The sequence below is a fragment of the Oncorhynchus masou genome, unplaced genomic scaffold (genome assembly GCF_036934945.1).
Source record: "Oncorhynchus masou masou isolate Uvic2021 unplaced genomic scaffold, UVic_Omas_1.1 unplaced_scaffold_1529, whole genome shotgun sequence".
NCBI lineage: Eukaryota > Metazoa > Chordata > Actinopteri > Salmoniformes > Salmonidae > Oncorhynchus > Oncorhynchus masou.
The window spans coordinates 42,537-50,000 of record NW_027005322.1 but is presented as its reverse complement, the minus strand read 5'-3'; positions in this window follow the sequence as shown (position 1 = coordinate 50,000).

The following is a 7,464-nucleotide window of genomic DNA, read 5'->3' as shown; positions in this document are numbered from 1 at the left end:
AGACAGGATCTCTGAAGCTATACAAACATTTCAACTACGTAAGAACAAGCTTACCTTTTTATAGTTGTGTGGCCACATTTGCTTGCAAGATTGTCCAAAGGAACTATCACCAGCCCGGAACGTCAATCTTTGCGATCCCTTGGTCTCCTGGCAAAAAGCTCGCCAAATTATGTTGTGGAGAATCATTTCAAAATTTAACACTTACAAGAACGTGTGAATTCAATATAGGCTTTTAATACAAACATATCAGAAGCCTAGATGGTCCGCGGAACACACCCTTTTCCAGAGCACTGGCTCTGATTTATACACATACAACATATGAGTCCATCTCACATGCAAATGAAGTTACTTCCCTCAGTCCATCTGCCACCATTATCTCCCAATCTGTGCTTCCTGCTTGTTCATGTCCAATAACGCCCATATCTGCTTTCAGTCAAGTTATAATGGTGACAGGACCTCTTCATGTCCCAAAAATATACATGCCCATCTTATTCTATGGGCCCTTATGTTTGGCTTGTCCTTATTTGGACTAGTAGACTATGTGTCTCTTCTGTTCATGTCCTAAAAATATATGCCCTATGTCTATAGTCCATCCGTTGGTCATTTGGCTGACCCCCTCCTTTGTATGTCCCTCTGACCTTGGTTTGTCCAGCTGTCCTATGCTCTCATGGCCTTACTCTGGCCTCCTGTCCTATACAATAGACAATGCATTTTACCAGAATGGCAAATACACTGAGTGCATCTTTCTCTTGTGTTACAGTATTATGTTTCTCCCTATATGTACATCTTTCTCCCACAATGCCCACCCAGACCCTCCCCTATAGGTTTAGCTTGTGCGGTCGGAGTCCGCACCTTGGGGGGGGCTGTCACGTTCTGACCATAGTTATATTGTGCTTTCCTTGTTTTAGTATTGGTCAGGACGTGAGCTGGGTGGGCATTCTATGTTATGGTTCTCAATCAGATGCAGGTGTTAGTCATTGTCTCTGATTGGGAACCATATTTAGGTAGCCTGTTTTGTGTTGTGTTTTGTGGGTGGTTGTTTCCTGTCTTTGTGTTTACTGCACCAGATGGGGCTGTTTCGGTTTTGCCACGTTTATTGTTTTGCAGTTTGTTCATGTTAAGTGTCTCTTATTAAAGAACCATGAACTTCAACCACGCTGTGTTTTGGTCCGCCTTCCCAGGAAGAAAGCCTTTACACCCAAACCTTAACCATTCATAATGAGGCCCTAAACATTCTGTTATAACTCTATTCCAAACCTTAACCATTCATAATGAGGCCCTAAACATTCTGTTATAACTCTATCCCAAACCTTAACCATTCATAATGAGGCCCTAAACATTCTGTTATAACTCTATCCCAAACCTTAACCATTCATAATGAGGCCCTAAACATTCTGTTATAACTCTATCCCAAACCTTAACCATTCATAATGAGGCCCTAAACATTCTGTTATAACTCTATCCCAAACCTTAACCATTCATAATGAGGCCCTAAACATTCTGTTATAACTCTATCCCAAACCTTAACCATTCATAATGAGGCCCTAATCTTAATGTTTAAACTCTGTCCCAAACCTTAACCATTCATAATGACGCCCTAAACATTCTGTTATAACTCTATCCCAAACCTTACCCATTCATAATGAGGCCCTAAACATTCTGTTATAACTCTATCCCAAACCTTAACCATTCATAATGAGGCCCTAATCTTAATGTTTAATCTCTGTCCCAAACCTTAACCATTCATAATGAGGCCCTAAACTTTCTGTTATAACTCTATCCCAAACCTTAACCATTCATAATGAGGCCCTAATCTTAATGTTTAAACTCTATCCCAAACCTTAACCATTCATAATGAGGCCCTAAACATTCTGTTATAACTCTATCCCAAACCTTAACCATTCATAATGAGGCCCTAATCTTAATGTTTAAACTCTGTCCCAAACCTTAACCATTCATAATGAGGCCCTAAACTTTCTGTTATAACTCTATCCCAAACCTTAACCATTCATAATGAGGCCCTAAACATTCTGTTATAACTCTATCCCAAACCTTAACCATTCATAATGAGGCCCTAATCTTAATGTTTAAACTCTGTCCCAAACCTTAACCATTCATAATGAGGCCCTAAACTTTCTGTTATAACTCTATCCCAAACCTTAACCATTCATAATGACGCCCTAAACATTCTGTTATAACTCTATCCCAAACCTTAACCATTCATAATGAGGCCCTAAACATTCTGTTTAAACTCTATCCCAAACCTTAACCATTCATAATGAGGCCCTAAACATTCTGTTATAACTCTATCCCAAACCTTAACCATTCATAATGAGGCCCTAAACATTCTGTTATAACTCTATCCCAAACCTTAACCATTCATAATGAGGCCCTAAACATTCTGTTATAACTCTATCCCAAACCTTAACCATTCATAATGAGGGGCTAAACATTCTGTTATAACTCTATCCCAAACCTTAACCATTCATAATGAGGCCCTAAACATTCTGTTATAACTCTATCCCAAACCTTAACCATTCATAATGAGGCCCTAAACATTCTGTTATAACTCTATCCCAAACCTTAACCATTCATAATGAGGCCCTAAACATTCTGTTATAACTCTATCCCAAACCTTAACCATTCATAATGAGGCCATAAACATTCTGTTATAACTCTATCCCAAACCTTAACCATTCATAATGAGCCCCTAAACATTCTGTTATAACTCTATCCCAAACCTTAACCATTCATAATGAGGGGCTAAACATTCTGTTATAACTCTATCCCAAACCTTAACCATTCATAATGAGGCCCTAAACATTCTGTTATAACTCTATCCCAAACCTTAACCATTCATAATGAGGCCCTAAACATTCTGTTATAACTCTATCCCAAACCTTAACCATTCATAATGAGGCCCTAAACATTCTGTTATAACTCTATCCCAAACCTTAACCATTCATAATGAGGCCCTAAACATTCTGTTATAACTCTATCCCAAACCTTAACCATTCATAATGAGGGGCTAAACATTCTGTTATAACTCTATCCCAAACCTTAACCATTCATAATGAGGCCCTAAACATTCTGTTATAACTCTATCCCAAACCTTAACCATTCATAATGAGGCCCTAAACATTCTGTTATAACTCTATCCCAAACCTTAACCATTCATAATGAGGCCCTAAACATTCTGTTATAACTCTATCCCAAACCTTAACCATTCATAATGAGGCCATAAACATTCTGTTATAACTCTATCCCAAACCTTAACCATTCATAATGAGCCCCTAAACATTCTGTTATAACTCTATCCCAAACCTTAACCATTCATAATGAGGGGCTAAACATTCTGTTATAACTCTATCCCAAACCTTAACCATTCATAATGAGGCCCTAAACATTCTGTTATAACTCTATCCCAAACCTTAACCATTCATAATGAGGCCCTAAACATTCTGTTATAACTCTATCCCAAACCTTAACCATTCATAATGAGGCCATAAACATTCTGTTATAACTCTATCCCAAACCTTAACCATTCATAATGAGCCCCTAAACATTCTGTTATAACTCTATCCCAAACCTTAACCATTCATAATGAGGCCCTAAACATTCTGTTATAACTCTATCCCAAACCTGAACCATTCATAATGAGGCCCTAAACATTCTGTTATAACTCTATCCCAAACCTTAACCATTCATAATGAGGCCCTAAACATTCTGTTATAACTCTATCCCAAACCTTAACCATTCATAATGAGGCCCTAAACATTCTGTTATAACTCTATCACAAACCTTAACCATTCATACTGAGGGGCTAAACTTAATGTTTAAACTCTATCCCAAACCTTAACCATTCATACTGAGGGGCTAAACTTAATGTTTAAACTCTATCCTAAACCTTAACCATTCATAATGAGGCCCTAATCGTAATGTTTAAACTCTATCCCAAACCTTAACCATTCATAATGAGGCCATAATCTTATCGAAAGTCCTGTTAACTCTCTCACAAAAACACAAATGTAAAAACGCTTGCACACACACAAACACACACCCCTCCAGCTCAATCTAGCCATCTCTGGTCAGCATCTAGTTAATGAGAAGGGAACTAAAATCAATATACACCTTGGGAGGAATTCCTGATTACCTAGCCCTCCTGTCTGTCTGTCTGTCTGTCTGTCTGTCTGTCTGTCTGTCTGTCTGTCTGTCTGTGTCCTTCATCTTCCTCAGTGGGGAAAGAGAGAAATAAAGAAGTACATTTGAAGACGTATGTCGTCCTGAATAATTACTGCTGACTAATCTCTTCCTCCCTCCTCTCTCTGCTCTCCCTCCACAGCAACTCATATCTCTCAGAGAGTCACTGATGTCACCCAGCCCATCAGGGCTCAAAGGCCCCCAATTACCAAACATAAAGCAACTTCCACACATCCTCTCTCTCTTTCCTCTCTGTTCTGACTCTCTACCCTCCCTCTCTCTCTTTCCTCTCTGATCTGACTCTCTATCCTCCCCCTCTCCCTCTCTCTTTCCCTCTGTTCTGACTCTCTACCCTCCCCCCTCTCTCTCTTTGCCTCTGTTCTGACTCTCTCCCCCCTCTCTCTCTTTGCCTCTGTTCTGACTCTCTCCCCCCTCTCTCTCTTCCCCTCTGTTCTGATTCTCTCCCCTCCCTCTATTCTGACTCTCTACCCTCCCTCCCTCTCTTCCCTCTGTTCTGACTCTCTACCATCCCTCTCTCTTCCCCTCTGTTCTGACTCTCTACCCTTTCTCTCTCTCCCCCTCAGGGCTCCAGATCCTCTTACAGTGCTGACTCTCTATCCTCCCTCTCTCTCTCCCTCTGTTCTGACTCTCTACCCTCCCTCTCTCTCTTTCCTCTCTGATCTGACTCTCTATCCTCTCTCTTTCCCTCTGTTCTGACTCTCTATCCTCCCTCTCTCTCTCCCTCTGTTCTGACTCTCTACCCTCCCTCTCTCTCTCCCTCTGTTCTGACTCTCTACCATCCCTCTCTCTTCCCCTCTGTTCTGACTCTCTACCCTCTCTCTCTCTCCCCCTCAGGGCTCCAGATCCTCTATCTGTTCTGACTCTCTATCCTCCCAGTATAGTATTCACAGACTGGACAACAGGACAATGATCCTAAGCCCGGACTTGAACCCGAACGAACATCTCTGGAGAGACCTGAAAATAGCTGTGCAGCGACGCTCCCCATCCAACCTGACAGAGCTTGAGAGGATCTGCAGAGAAGAATGGGAGAAACTCCCCAAATACAGGTGTGCCAAGCTTGTAGCATCAAACCCAAGATGACTCAAGGTTGTAATCATTGCCAAAGGTGCTTCAACAAAAATAACAATTGAATCCATTTTAGAATCAGGCTGTGACGTTACAAAATGTGGATGAAGTCAAGGGGTCTGAATACTTTCTGAATGTTGCTGTATATCAGTATATTAGACTCTCTCTCTCTCTCTCTCTCTCTGCAGTGATGTTGTTTTCATCACTTCTGGTTTAACACTGCCATCAAGTGGTGATTGTCCAAACTACACCCGTTAACCTCTTGATGCTATGGGGGCGCTATTTCATTTTTGGATAAAAAGACGTGCCCGTTTTAAGCGCAATATTTTGTCACAAAAAGATGCTCGACTATGCATATAATTGGTAGCTTTGGAAAGAAAACACTCTGACGTTTCCAGAACTGCAAAGATATTCTCTGTGCGTGCCCTAGAACGTGTGCTACAGGCAAAACCAAGATGAAACGGCATCCAGGAAATGAGCAGGATTTTTGAGGCTCCGTTTTCCATTGTCTCCTTATATGGCTGTGAATGCGAGAGGAATGAGCCTGCCCTTTCTGTCGTTTCCCCAAGGTGTCTGCAGCATTGTGACGTATTTGTAGGCATATCATTGGAAGATTGACCATAAGAGACCACATTTACCAGGTGTCCGCCCAGTGTCCTGCGCCGAAATTGGTGCGCAAACCTCAGCTGCAAGTATTTTTCCATGGAATTCAGAGAAGAAAGCAGCCTTCCACGAACGATATATCAATGAAGAGATATGTGAAAAAACACCTTGAGGATTGATTCCAAACAACGTTTGCCATGTTTCGGTCGATATTATGGAGTTAATTCGGAAAAAGTGTGACGTTGTTGGTGACTGAATTTTCGTTTCGTTTCGGTAGCCGAATGTGATGTACAAAACGGAGCGATTTCTCCAATACAAAGATTCTTTCAGGAAAAACTGAACATTTGCTATGTAACTGAGAGTCTCCTCATTGAAAACATCCGAAGCTCTTCAAAGGTAAATGATTTTATTTATTTGGTTATCTGGTTTTTGTGAAAATGTTGCGTGCTAAATGCTAAGCTAGCTTAGCATACTCTTACACAAATTAGTGAATAGCTATGGTTCAAAAGCATATTTTGAAAATCTGAGATGACAGTGTTGTTAAGAAAAGGCTAAGCTTTAGAGCAGGCGCTTTATTTTCATTTTATTTGCGATTTTCAGAAATCGTTAACATTGCGTTATGCTAATGAGCCTGAGGCTTTATTCACGATCCCGGATCCGGGATGGGGAGTTTCAAGAGGTTTTAACCTCTTGATGCTATGGGGGCGCTATTTCATTTTTGGATAAAAAGACGTGCCCGTTTTAAGTGCAATATTTTGTCACAAAAAGATGCTCGACTATGCATATAATTGATAGCTTTGGAAAGAAAACACTCTGACGTTTCCAGAACTGCAAAGATATTCTCTGTGGGTGCCCTAGAACGGGAGCTACAGGCAAAACCAAGATGAAACGGCATCCAGGAAACCAGCAGGATTTTTGAGGCTCCGTTTTCCATTGTCTCCTTATATGGCTGTGAATGCGAGAGGAATGAGCCTGCCCTTTCTGTCGTTTCCCCAAGGTGTCTGCAGCATTGTGACGTATTTGTAGGCATATCATTGGAAGATTGACCATAAGAGACTACATTTTCCAGGTGTCCGCCCGGTGTCCTCCGTCGAAATTGGTGCGTCTTTTTCAGCTGCTGGTATTTTTCCATGCGATTCTGAGGGGAAAGCAGGCTTCAAACGAACTGCATATCAATGAAGAGATATGTGAAAAAACACCTTGAGGATTTATTCTAAACAACGTTTGCCATGTTTCGGTCGATATTATGGAGTTAATTCGGGAAAAGTTTGACGTTGTTGGTGACTGAATTTTCGTTTCGTTTCGGTAGCCAAATGTGATGTACAAAACGGAGCGATTTCTCCTACACAAAGATTCTTTCAGGAAAAACTGAACATTTGCTATGTAACTGAGAGTCTCCTCATTGAAAACATCCGAAGCTCTTCAAAGGTAAATGATTTTATTTATTTGGTTATCTGGTTTTTGTGAAAATGTTGCGTGCTAAATGCTAAGCTAGCTTAGCATACTCTTACACAAATTAGTGAATAGCTATGGTTCAAAAGCATATTTTGAAAATCTGAGATGACAGTGTTGTTA